General features: G+C 43.9%; 1 protein-coding gene across 5 annotated transcripts in view; it reads right to left on the bottom strand.

Annotated features, from left to right (window-relative positions):
• The window catches only part of PHF3 (PHD finger protein 3), a 53,121-nt gene extending 48,450 nt beyond the window's left edge, over positions 1-4,671 (bottom strand). For 3 of the 5 annotated variants that reach the window (XM_063330261.1, XM_063330262.1, XM_063330267.1), the window contains exon 1: positions 4,431-4,670. The gene's annotated coding sequence lies outside the window, so the exon portion shown is untranslated. Of the gene's footprint in view, positions 1-4,430 lie in introns of all 5 variants that reach the window. The other 2 variants (XM_063330259.1, XM_063330258.1) reach the window with 1 other exon arrangement.
• Between the last annotated feature and the right edge of the window lie 9,562 nt (positions 4,672-14,233).

Here is a 14,233-nt window from a genome sequence, read left to right on the forward strand (position 1 = left end):
TTAGTGAACAGAAAGTTGGTTTTGTTTTACCTCAAACCAAGACACAGCAAAAGAGGGAAACTGCACCTTAATTGACATGAAGTTAGCTAACAACACAGGCAGTTAAAAAAAAAATACCTTCCCTGAGTCTTTTTGTAACTATTGTACATAAGAAGAGCATTCAAGGTACCAAATGTCTATCTTTGTTCCCCAGAGCTGGGATGTCGGACCACGCCATGTGCTCACTGGTACCTTGACACTTACTACCCCCCTACCCAATGTCGCTTCAAAGTGCTGATGCTGACACAGGCAAGTTTTACTACCATCCTCCCCCTTCTTCTTAGACAAAATCTTACAGTTCAAGGTCATAAACACCTAACTGTAAAGTAATACTAAGTTGCCACGTGTCCATATTTTAAGCACTCGAAGCTGCATTCATTCTTACAACATTTATGGATATTACAGACCCAAAAGCCACAACTGAGACCCAGGTCCTCTGCAGTAACAGATTTTGTCCAACAGAGCTCACAGTCTAAACACATCATAGGATAAAAAAGGAAATCAATACCAGACAGTGCATCAATGGCAGAGTCTATAACAAAATCTGAACTTTATAACTCTCACACCAACGCGCTTTCTACTCTGGTTCATATTGGCTCAAGTCCCATCACCTAGGGCAGACTTCAAGAATTACATTAACTGACAAAACATTGTTGACAGGACAAGCAATTTGATTTATAAGCATCTGAATTGCAACACAGCCACAGAAACGTGTTCAGAATTGTTAAAGAAAATGTCAATGTCCTTCCTCCAAAAAGGCCACAACACTTGGATGGAATATGGTTTGCTGAGCTTTGGCCTTTAAGCACAATCGAATTTGATCCCTCTCTTTCAACCACCTCCCATCAAACAGGGCACTGTCAAAGACCTGCCTAACAGCAACACGTACTCAACAGGTTTATGTGAAACACCAGTATTGCTGTAAAGGAGGCTCAGGTATACTGACAAAAACTGTACACCAGAAACATCAACCTGTAAGTATCCATATGCCACCTGTTCCCTTATTTAAATCCCTTATTTATTATTTTAATCTCTCATTTAAAATTATAGATCTAGCTTTAGACCAAAGCCTTGCCACAGATCAAAGAACAAGAAATGTAAATCTGAGCATTTCATTCATTCTTAAACAGCTCTTCTACACTATTTTTCCACTCGCATTAAGGTCTTCAGACACCAACTGACCCAAATCTTATCACCCTGCTGCTGAAATCTCAATTGTCTGACACATCAAAAAACCACATTCCAAAGTCTACCTATAATCTGAAGGTATATGCTGCTCCCCTCACTGACAGAGCAGATCCTGTCTGCAAGTAGTAAGCTACTACTAGTAGTAATCTACTTGCTATCACGGTATTTGAAAGAAGGGCAGACAGCTCAAGGTATTTTCTTTATTAAACATTCACTGTCCAAGGGAATTACATTCACCAGCCAGAACTGTACATCATTTCAGTGAACAGGAAGAAAAAGTAAATTTCAAACAAATGATTTAATTATAAGGCAAAGAAATGCAGGAAAAGTACAAAGAAACCTTTTCTTAATCATACAAGATTAAATTATTACAGCACAGAAAACCAACTTAATAGTTCTCTTTTGAACACAGCAACCTCTCGTAAAAAAAAAAAACAAAACAAAAAAAAAAAAAAAAAACATTCCTCACCCTTACTTTACAGCTAGAAGAGGCACAAAGTGCTGCACTAGAAGTTGTGTTCTGTCACAAAAAAAGTCTTTGCGAAATCTTTGAAATGTATTTTGTAAAGTAGATTGTTTTCCTTTCCTGGACTGTCCAATTAATGACTACTCTTGAATCCCACAAAAATTAAACATAATCAGAAATTCTATATTGTTTTAGTAATCTATCCATCACTGCATATACCTCTAGAATTTGGAAGTTCTCTACCAAGAAACATTTCCCTGAAAAGAAAAACACAAGGACAGATTATTTTTCCATGCTATGCTCTTCAACTCTTTTCCACCCTCAAGTTCCTCACGAATTGGTTCAAATATTTTCATCTTGAACATAGTATAAATGTTAAGCTGTGTAACAGGTTGCACTGATCAATTGTCAGTTACCCCAAACAGAAAAATTTCATTTGTAATACCTTTTTAATTTGTCATTGTCTCTCTGATAATGATTCATTTGGAAACACACATTAGAATTCCATTTTTCAGGAACAGACCAGGACAATGTCATAAGCTGTCTGTATTTTTCACTTTTTGCTGCTATATAATGAACACTCACATCCCAACTCAGTGGACTTTGACATTGCTACTTGAAAATACTACCTTTCAAAAATATTGCCTTGCCATAAAAAAGTTCTGACACAATATGCCGGAATAACATAATAAAACAATGAAAGTTTGTAATTTCCCACAAATAATTTATCCCCCTTTACTTTTTTTAAGACTTGGATTTAATAATATTTAAGTTGACTGAGGAAATTATTTTTTTTAAAATACAAACTTATATTAAAATAATAGCTAAAAAAATTTCATATAGCATACATCAGCTCAGGTCTTTGCACAACACGAATACTATTTACTCCATGAGGTAGAATTAAGCCTTCTAAAAAGAGGAGGTCACACAAGCATGACAGATAATAATTACAGACTTTTTAGAGGTTTTTCTTTCTTAGTAACACACTACCACTGTATTCAACTACTTCAGTTAATTATATTAAATTAGATCTAGCCAACAAGGTTTGTAGTCAGGTGCCTTTTCAGCTGCTTGAAATTCCTGAGGGTTTGCAAATGTAAAATGCACATAAAAACTGAATGACTAACAGACAATGACAGCTGAAAAAAAAAATCTAGGTGTTCAGAACTCCATATTTATATGTGTAACCTTTAAAGCTAACTACAGAAATTAAAAGCAGAAGCTACTTGGTAAAGCAGAAAGAGAGCTGAGTAGCATTTCATTGCGGGCTATGCAATAAGTGCAAAGACCACTCGAAATTAAGGTATTCCAAGAAACATAAAATCCAGGTTTTCAAGATCTCCCTTACAGTGTGTCCCAAACCTTAATTTATTAAGCAAAACAAGCCATGAATTAGCGGTGTTAAAGATATGCCATATGTTTACCATCCTTACATTTAATCCTACAATATTTCCACTCTTTAGCGACATTAGCATACATTTTTATGAAAGCAAATGTATAGAAATTACATAATGGATTAACTGCCACATAAAAGACAACACCACAACTACAATTTGTATGGTACAGCTGCTGTCATCCCATGTTCTTCTCTTCCCTTCCTCACTTTTGTGCTTCATTCCGCAGGCTACTTTTACTAACTCAACCTACACTGCACAGAGTGCTCTTCTTCCAAGTCCTCACCTCACGGCTATAACAGGTCTTCATTGTGCAGACCATACAGAAAGCACACTCGCAATCACATGAGCAATGGCTCTTCCAAAGCCTTATAGATATTAATTATTTGCATTCCAGTAGCAAGCAAGAAGCGTGGGCATATTGCCTCAGAAAGAGCACCTCATTCAAGAATAGGATCTGGAAATACCACCCGGATGCTGAATCCCCCGGGTACCACCGGTGACCACATTTTCTCCCGCACTTCCTAGAGTGGGTACTATACACAAGAGTTAAACACAGAAATTGTTGATGATGCTAAGCTTGAGAGACGGGAGGAGGAGCCCGGAACAGGTCAGACCAATAGCAGGAAGAACAGCAGGGTCTAAATTGGTGTTTGTTCCTCGGGTTTGTAAGGGGCAAGAAGGCATCAAGCGGCTCACGAAGTGGGAAGGGACAAGCGCTGCCAAGAAGGGGCAAGACTTAGTAAACGCAGGCCAGGGAAGGCGGTGCAGGAAAGCCAGCAGCAGCCCGGCCCCGGGCAGGGAGCCTGCCGCAGGGTCCCGCACGGACGCCGGGGCGGGCGGGGAGGGGAGAGGCCGCCGCAGGCAGCAAGGCCGGGGCCAGAACGCCATGTCAGCTGGCAAGGCGAGGGGACCGGGGCCTGGCCGGCCCGGGTCCCGCGGGGCGCAGCCTCCGCAAGGTCAGCGCAGGCTCCGCGGGGCCGCGCCAGGGGGGAGCGGGGCAGCGCAGGGCTCGCCTGGGGAGCGCCCCCCAGGGCCCGCAGCCAGAGCGTGGGGACCGGCGGCGCCGCCTCCGCGCCCAGGCCGTGCCGGCGGCGCCGCGGCGGAAGCAGGCCGCGGCCAGCCCGGGCCGACCCGCAGCGCTGGGCCCTGCCGCCGGGCCAGGCCAGGCCAAGCCAAGCCAAGCCAAGCCAGGCCGCGGCAGGCCCAGCCCGGCCTCGCCGCACGCCGCGCCCCGGCGAAGGCAGGGCGAGGCCGCGCAACGCGGCGGTCCCCTCCGCCACCCCCCCCCACACCACCCACCTTCTCCCTTTACCTGCCGCGTCGCGGCGGCAGTAACTCACCCTGCTCCGCCGCCCGGCACTGCCCCGGAGAAAGGACGCGGAGGAAGGAGAGAGGGCGGCGCGCTGAGCCCCACGGCCTGTGGGAGCGGGGGTGGGCGCGGGTTTCCCCCCACCCTCCCCCGGCCCAGGTTGCCCGGCCCGGCCTGGCTCGGCTTGGCTCGGCTGGCGCTGCCGGCCGCGTGCCCGCTACCCCGTAGGCGCGCCCCCGCGGCGTCAGGCGAGCGGCGACGCGCCGGGCCCGGCCGCTCACGTGACGGCGCTGTTCACCGAGGGGGGGCAGGCGGGCGGGCGGCTGGGCCGCTGCGCAGGCGCCGGGCCGGGCCGGGCCGGGCCAGGGCTGTGTTTGGCGCGTTCGGGGGCGGCTGGGCCGTGCAGCAGAGGGGTGTTTGGGGTGTTCCTGCTGCTCCGCGGCCCCTTCCCGGCGAGACCCGTCGCCCCCGGCGGGACATAACCGCGCTCAGGACCCCTCCCGCGCCAGGCCCCGCCAAGGCCCTCTCAGCGGAGCCGGCCGCCGTGGCAAACCCGGGAGGGTTCCGGGCACCCTCGCGGGGGCTGGGGGCCGAAACGGCGAGAAGCAGCCGGGTGGCGGCCTCGATGGCCACTGCGCGGGACGGGCCGTGCCCCTGACAGGCCGCGGCCTGCTGGTCGGTGGAGGGTGGCCGGGAGGGCCGGTACATCCCCCGGAAGCCTGTGGCGCAGGAGGCAGCAGGGCGCAGGCCGCTGCCCCAGCTGGGGATGGCTCCGACGAGTGCCTGTACAGTTCTGCAAATAGCAGCTGCCGCCCTCCTCGGTGCAGTCTGTGTTACACAACCTGCTTGTTGTCAGTCCTTCCTGGGTGCCGGTTCCCAGAGAAGCTGTGGATGCTCCTGTTCCCAGAGGTGTTCAAGGCCAGGTTGGATGGGGCTTTGAGCAACCTGGTCTGGTGGAAGGTGTCCCCATGGCAGGGGGCTTGGAACTACATGACCTTTAAGGTCTCTTCCAACCCAAACCATTCTATGATTTCGTCAACTCTCGATGTGCCAGCTGTATCAGTTACTACAGGTCGAACAGGAACAGTCTCCAGAGTCTATCAGTCCAGGGGAGACGTCTCTCAGGCCACCTCTGGGCATGTGCATTTCATCTCCTTGGCATCCTCTTTTTCTGGTAACAATTTTTCCCTGGGAACACATTCACACAAATCCCCATCGAAGGGCCCTTTATGATGTGAGTTTATCAGGTCATCAGAACGTAATTTAGTGTCTACATAATGTCTAAGAAAAGGAGTCTCTTTCCAGTTTGCATTTTAGTGTTAGTTAAATGCAGCGTGTTATTCTTCTTTCAGCCTGATGGGTAGTATAGAGTGCGGTACTGGGGGTTTATTGCGTATACCAAGTTTCAAGTTGAATAAAGCCCCAAAAGAGGAAGAGATTGTGAACATTATTTCTAAAAGTCAAATTTAGAAGTATCTTCTGAATTACTGTATATTAACACGGCCTTTATATATTCCTCATACTGCGAAATTTAACAGTCTTTAAACTGAAGGCACGGTAACAAAGTGACATTTTCAGCCACTACACAGGGTAGTTGCAACAAGATAGTAACACCTTTGAAGCAGAGTACAGTTTTTAACCCCCTTGAATTTTTTTCTCTCTGTCCTTCTTTGAAGACCTTTATGCAAATCGCTACAAGTGGTTTGGTTTAGTTTGTTTTGTTTTCTTTTTTCCAGTTTTCTTCCTGTGCTTTCCCACTTTCAGAAATTCTTTCTCCTTTTCAAGGCAAGCATCCTTAAAAAAATACTGCCTTCTTATGATGGCACAGGACTGAGCTACTGGGCTGGTAGCACTAATTTCTTCAAAGGCTTTTCAGGCACAGTCTCTCAACAAGGCGTTAAACCCGTAATATATTGTCGAGATTATACTAAGAAATGAAATTACTGTCTGAAGTGAAATTCGGTTAAACACATTTGCATCCCACTGCATCGCACAAATTTTCCGGCATTCAACCCTTTTGATCTCATTACTTTTGACAACAAGCACCAGACAAAGCACTGCTACTAATCTGATCATTGTTCATTGCCCTATTCAGTTCTTTCTTCACACTTTCAAAAGTCACAGAACTCCAGTGAACCCATCTCAGTTTAATGGAGTTTGTATACTCCGCTTTTGCCACGACCCACGCTGTGCCAGTCCCTTTATAGTCACAACTGCCTGTCACATATACAGTGAACTTACCCACCTGTAGCACCTATGTTATGGTTTAGTTTAACATTTGGGGGAAAGAAAAAAAAAGAAAACACCACAATGAACAACTTAATAGGTATTACAGAGGTCTGTGTGTACAATGACAGATCAGCTGTACACAATTACAACTGTACCATCTGCTATCTTTCCTAGCAATGTTTTTATCACGTCATCCCTTTGCACATGAGCTATTTGATAATAGTCCAGATCTTGCAAGTTGTTTCTATTGGAAAGCAACCTATTTATTTTCAGGAAACAGTCTACTAGTGCCCTGAACACAAGAGAAAGCAGCAGCAGCAGCAGAAGGCAGTTTCTTTGCTTATAGTTCCACATCTCTTTGCAGTCACAACTCTTTCCAAGAGGTTCCTGAATGATTTTCTGTACAACCCTCCCCTGCCCTTCCATGTTTTTTTCTAAACACTGTTTTTGAAAATATGCTATACACAGTCAGATATTGTACTGGTCTTAATCAGGGCTCACTTTTGAGTGTTAATTACTAGTTCTCCAGTTGTCAAAATGTAGAAAGGAGTTAGATTGCTCCATACACTTAACTGGATGAAGAAGTTGTTGGGTATGGGTAGCAGACTAACAGGTTTTCTCCCATGCTGCAGGGTAGTATCTGCCACTATCAAAAGCTGAGATATTTTATAGCAGTAGGCCAATAACTATTCAAGCAAAGTCTCACAGGAACATCTTTTTTTTTTTTTGGCCGGATATGGCTGGCTGATTTTTGTCAAGATACTTGATTGAAATTATTTTAACACCCAAGTGTTGCATTTATTTTGTAATTTATGTAGCTTCTTACAATGTCATACAAAGCAGAATTAGACCTCTGAAAGAAGTTAAAGTATATATACTACAGCAGCAGTTGCACTTATCTGCATTTATCTGAATACACAACACTGAACAAGCTTATTGTTTTCTGCTGTCTGCTTTCTGAAAAGTCATAAATATTACATTTGCACCTCTTAATAATTAGATAACTGACTTTCATACCACATTTGCTGTGATTTGTCCCAGGGTGAACAGCAGACTGCCAATATCAATAGTTCAGGAAGCTCCATAGTTAGCTCATTTGAAGCCTATCGCGTGTAAACCATTGTGAACAAGTATCTGTAGCGAAATGTGAAACTGCTAGTTCTTCACTTCTTTTCTGTTTGTTGTTGTAATAAGAATTCTTTGGCTTTTTCAAATGCAGAACAATAGCAGCCAATAATCTAAAATTTTCTAGTCTCAGAGTGAAAATGCACATCTTTTTAATAAGAATATCTGATTTTGACACAACTTTTCCTTTCATTGCCCACCTTTCCTTGCTTTAGTTAGTACAGGAACTGTAACATGTTCCACTTTACCCACTTTCCACCAAGTTTAAGATAAGATCATTCTCTTTCCCCACATAAAGACTCGTTATCAGCTGCCAGTTGGCGGATCAAACAGCAGTTGCATGTCATACTCCAGAAAGCAGCAGAAAAACATTCAGTTCCACAGGTGAAAGGAACTGTGGCTTTGGAAATTAACAATACCACTTGGTGAGCAAAGCTGAGGTTCTGAAGACAAAGGATGTTTAGCCATTGATTGTATGACTAAGGGTAGGTTTTAGTAGAGATAAAAAACATACAGAGGCTACAAGCTGCTTATTAAGAATTACCCAATGGAATACAAAAGACATTTTATCCCAGAAAACAAGATGGAGTTGCAATTACTTGCAGAGATTTGTGTAAGACAGGAAAAAAAAATCTTTGATTGAAGTTTAGGAGCTAGAGGAAAACAAACTATGATAGGTAGCACAAAACAGGCCTTTTGAGACTTATCTCCCAAACTAGTTTGGGCAGTTGCCTATGGAGCTGCTGCTAATCCTCTGAATACTCGAGATTTCACTCCAGTACTGTTTACCTTAATTTTTGTGTTCTGTGGAGACAAACTTATGGTAGTAAATGATAGTAAAAAATAATTTTATTTTTAATAAATGCTCCTTTTTTCTGTATGTTTGTAATGCAAGATGTGAGAGAGCATCAATTATTATTTTAAGAAAATTTTATTCATATCAGTAATTTTCTATATATATTCCTATAGCTTTATTCATATATGTTGTGGTGTATATATGAAATATCTTGCATTAAAAATTTGTACAAGTTTTCTGTAAGGCTGGTTTCTGCCTTGTGAGATTTCCTCTCTGCTTTTCCAGTAAGGTTGAGCATTGTATTTCCTTAGCACACATGTTCTCCATTCATCTCTACACTCTATGTCTGTTCAATAAACCAGTTGTCTTAAGTGTTTTTCCTGCCAACAAGTGTGATATTGCGTCAAGTAGCAGGGGCATGGGCATGGTGCTAGAAACAGAGGCTGACAATAGGCCTTTGGCTGGGATTGCTGAATTGAGGGGCTGTTCTGTTGAATATCAGAGCGCAGAACCAAGAGACCTTAGGGTGACCACTGTACAGAGGTAAGCGAATTGTTTCTTAATCACATGATTCTAAATAAAGAAAAATATAAATAAAGACTAAGGAAAAATGCAATAAAATAAATTTCTTCATGAATGAAGGATATATGATACACCACTCTGGAAAGCAAAATCAAATAAAGGACCTTAAAATATTCAAAGTTTGAATGTGATATTGCTAAAAGTTCTTCAGGCTTGGCAGAGTTGGAGAAGAAATCTTATTAAGCACACATGCTTTAGTTTGAATTCATGTCTCTTGGATAAACATAAGAAGGAAGGACTGTGCATGCTATTCTGATCTTCCTCAGTCAACACAATTCTTGATCATATTCCAGGCTTTATGTAATACTATTAACTAATTATGTCTATATAATTTTTATATATTATACATAGGCTTACATATTATGTATTATAAATTTATTATTATATATATGTATACAAAAAACAAGTGCAGCTCACAAATCAGTTGTTGAGAAATTCCACTCAACCTCTCTCCAGCCTTCCATTGTTATTGTCTCCCACTTTTTCCCACCTTAAAACTGTTCTACTATCTTTCCTTCTCCACTTTAACTAATAATTTCTCATGTAGCATAATGACCTCTGGAAAATCCATTCTGCATTTTATTCCACCTGTTTTTCTGCTCAGAATTTGTAATTATCATCACACACCCCTTTATTTTTTTTGCCATTCTTATGTATAGATACTGAACTTGCTAATCTCCAGCTATACAGTACTATGTTTGCAGTCTGAATGAGTGGGAACCTACAGAGCTATGCGTCACCAACATTATATGATGTGGGAGTGCTCATGGGGATGCTGGCTGTGCACCACTTGGCTCTGCAGTAAATCCGTTCCTGGCCTCTACATCCTGATGACACCGACAGGCCTCTGCTCCCAGTGCTCCTTAGGGAGAGAGGTTGGTTATCTAGGGAGACAACCGCAGTTGCGTGGTTCAATCCCAGCCTTAGCTACAATAGATGCACAAAACTGTACCGCCGGGTTCCTGCCTCTGACTTTGGCACAGAACACCAATGGAATGGAATGGAATGGAGTAATTTTAGTTGGAAGGGACCCACAACAATCATCTAGTCCTACTGCCTGACCACTTCAGGGCTACCAAAAGCTAAAGCATATTCTTAAGAGCATTGTCCTAATGCCTTTTAAACACTGATGGGTTTGGGGCATCAACCACCTCTCTAGGAAGCCTGGTCCAGTGTTTGACTACCCTCTCAGTAAAGAATGCTTCCTGATGTCCAGTCTAAACCTTCTGTGGTGCCGATTTGAACCATTCCTGCGCATCCTATCATGGGATACCAGGGAGAAGAGTTCAGCACCTCTTGCCTCTGAACTTGAAATGTGAAGAGTCAGTTCTTTCCAAATTTGGATTTTAATATTTTCCAGTCTCTCCAACTAGAAAAGATGAAGCTCTTTGGAATTGCTTCCATGTGAAGTATTCTCATTCTACATCTTTATTTCCATAAACTTTGTAGACTTTGTCTTCTTATTCAACACTGAGGCACAATAGAGAAAGATGGAGTTTAGGAGCAATTAAGCTAACTGGACCAGAAGGGGTGCATGCGAGGTTACTGGTAGAACTGGCTGAAGCTGTTGTGAGACTGCTCTTATTTTTGAAAGGTCATGGTGGTTGGGGAGGTTTCTGATAACTGGAGGAAGGAAAACTTCATGCATGTTAAAGGAGAAGCCGCTGCCCGAGCATTCACACACCATTCAAGGAGTTGCACACACACCACCCGAGTCTTTAACTGCCAGGACCAGGGTCCCTTTGCAGCGAGTGACCCCCGTGAGCCGATGGGTGCCCCTTTCCCCTCCTCACACACGCAAACACTGACTCTCGGGCACGCTCCCCCCTTCTTCTTCAGGCTCGACACTAGGTTTCCCACAGCAGAGTCTTAGGCGTCAGATTTTATAAAAGTAAGTAATTTAATTGAAAGGTACGGCAGCAGGGTCAGCCTGGGCTGGGTGCCTCTGAAAAGGGAGGGATTTTGAACAAAGAAATCCCTGGGCAATTATACCCTTGTGATCCATACACCTGCCCCTCACGTGCTGTTCACGCATCTTTTTAGTCCGATTTTTGATCTGGGGTCTTCTAACACCTTATTGAATTCTTTTCCTGTGCTCTGGCAGGCAGGCTGCTGACTGCTCTGATCTTGTTGATCTGCAGTCTCTGCTGACGGTTGTAGCCTCCTTATCTTCTGGTTTACATTTCTTATGCACCTGCGATCACCGGCAGAACATGAACTGAAAAGTTTCAGACTTAGGGAAAACACTACCAAAACATCAGTGTGTTATCAACATTTTTCTTACACTAAAAGACTAAACACAGCGCTGTACCAGCTGCTAGGATAATTACTAAGAAAATTAACTCCATTGCAGCCTAAAGGCTTCAGCAAATCTAGCTGCTCATGCCAAGTAAAGCTAAGCAAACAGCATAAATCACACCATATTATAAGCCTAAGCAATATATTCTAATTAAAACTTAAGCTAAACAGCTAATATCTCTCAACAATGCACACTTTCAAGAAAGGCAAGAAAGAGGATCCAGAGAAATACAGACCCCTCAAGCCTCACTTCCTTTCACAGGAAGGTTATGGAGCAAATCCTCCTGGAAGCCATTTCTAAGCACAAGAAGAAGAAGGGATGGCGTACAAGCAACTTGGATGTACTGAGGTGAAGCTATGTCTGACCGGCCTGATAGCATACAATGAGACGATTGCTTCAGTGGATGAAGGGAGAGCAACAGATGTTATTTACGTTGTTAAGTCCTGCATCTGGGATGTAACAGCCCAAGCACCGGGGGGCTGGGGGCCACTTGTCCACTTGTCAAGAAATCAGCTTTGCAGAAAGGACCCGATGGACAAATTGAATAGAAAGATTGCATCAGAAAGACAGCAGGCAGCAGGTCAAGGGAAGTGATGATAGACTACATCTGGAGTACTGTGTCCAGTTTTAAGCTCGCCAGTCCAAGAAAAATACTAACAAACTGGAGTGAACCCTGGTGGAGGCTCACCGAGATGATTAGAGGCTTGGAGCATATGGCATGTTGAGAGATCTGTGTTTCTTCACCCTTAAGAAAAGGCTGAAGAGGGACTTTTGCTGCTGTCTCAGCAGCAGGAGGATGTAGAGAGGAAGAGACAGACTCCCTTGGAGGTCACAGTGGGAGAAACAGGCAAATTGCATCCAGGAAAATTCTGACTAGCTACCAAGGGAAGGCTATTCATTGGGAGGGCAGTCAAACCCTAGAACAGAGAACTGGAAGGGGCTGAGTTATCTCCATCCTTGGAGATATTCAAAACTTGACTAGACAGGCTCCTGAATAACCTGGTCTAATTGTGAAGTTGTTAGCTCTGCTTTGAGCACAGGATTGGACTAGATCACCTCACCTCCTAATGTTTTGTCCAATCTAAATTACTGTGTCTCTATATGGGACAATTAAGGGATTTCCTTCAAAAACATTCTACTGATACAACCCAATAATATAGAATAGTTGTCTCTGATTCTTTTCCTGGACTTGGCTCAGAGCCTCACAATTTTCTCCTTTTACACTTACAAGGGGGAAGGACTTGCTATTTAATAGAACCTACAGACACCCAAGTTTAAAGTAGCATAAATACTTGGTGGTGCTGAAGGACAATTGAGAGGAATGTAAACACAAAGTGACATTGAATAGTACTTAATTTTTTTCAGTGAAGAAAACTAGGTACCAATTAAGGAAGTCCAGAGGGGACCTTTAAGGACAAGTAGACAAGTGAAATAGAAATGACCACAAATTTCTGGACAGGGAAAATAGGAACAGCATAGAATCATAGAATCACCTAGGTTGGCAGGGACCTTTCAGATCATCTAGTCCAACCGTCAACCCTACACTGACAAAAACTACCATATAAGGAAGTCAAGAACTTGGGAGGTCAAGACTCTTATGGTATGAAACAAGCCGTACGCAGCAAAGAGCCAACTGGGATCAGACATCCACATGAAGCCTGAGAATGGGAGATGCAAAAAAGGTCAAGTCAGGTTTGTGATTAAACAGAAATGTGGGGAAGTTTGCACACTCTCCAACAGAAGGATAGCCTCCTTAACAGCACAAAGTGTTGGATATTATAAAATCGTCTGACTGATTAGATTAAAATGGGAAACGGCTACCATGTGTCTGCCTAGAAAAAAGAGCCTGCCCAGCAGCCAAGTTAATCCTGACTGGATAAAGATATGGTGCAGAGACACTCCATGTGGGGACACGTGAGGCAGTGCCTGAGAGCATCCAGGCTACGTAGCTCCTGCCAGGTACCCATCCTCTATAGCATCTTACAAGGAACTCCCTGTTGGAAGGCAGAAGTGAGGATCCTGCCGTACCAAATGGTGGAGGGTAGGGTAGCCCATCCCTGGGATAGGGTGGTGTGTGTTACTGTAGAAAACCTTGTACATCAAGCTTAAAGGGATGATTGTACTTGCAGTATAAGGGAACCCCTTCACGGTTTTGCAGATCTGCTATGCCTCCATTGCTTTTATGTGCTTTTATTAGGATGAATCAAAGGTTGTTGTAGAGTTGAATTGAAATGTTAAAGGTAATGTTAATGTTACAAGTAATGTTAAAAGCTCAGGGTTTGCATGCTCTACCTTGTGACGCACAGATTTACTGGGGAATTGAAGGAGGCAAACTAAGTAGCATACGGCCCCTATTAGTACCAGGCTAATGAAGTGTGTGACAATGCTGAAGTGGCACTGTCCTGTTCAGATCAGTATCCTAACCACAGTCCTGTGGGCTGGGAAGAAGAGTTTATTGTCTTCAATTATTTCTCCTCCAGAGCCCAAATGTAATTCAAGTTCTGTCTTCTTCAGAACAAGCATCTGTGAAACTCGCTGGCAAAACCCGCATGACATCCTGGTCTCCAAGCTGATAAAATATGGCTTTGATGGACTGACAATTCAGTAGATAAAGAGCTGGCTTGATGGCCACACCCAAAGAGCGGCTGTCAATGGGTCCATGTCCAAGTGGAGGCCAGTGACAAGTGGAGTCCCTCAAGGATCAGTACTGGGACCGGTCTTGTTTAACATCTTTGTCAGCAACATGGACAGTGGCATTGAGTGCACCCTCAGCAAGTTTACCGACGACACCAAGCTGTGTGGG

Source organism: Chroicocephalus ridibundus, chromosome 3 (assembly GCF_963924245.1).
Source record: "Chroicocephalus ridibundus chromosome 3, bChrRid1.1, whole genome shotgun sequence".
NCBI classification, from domain to species: Eukaryota; Metazoa; Chordata; class Aves; order Charadriiformes; family Laridae; genus Chroicocephalus; species Chroicocephalus ridibundus.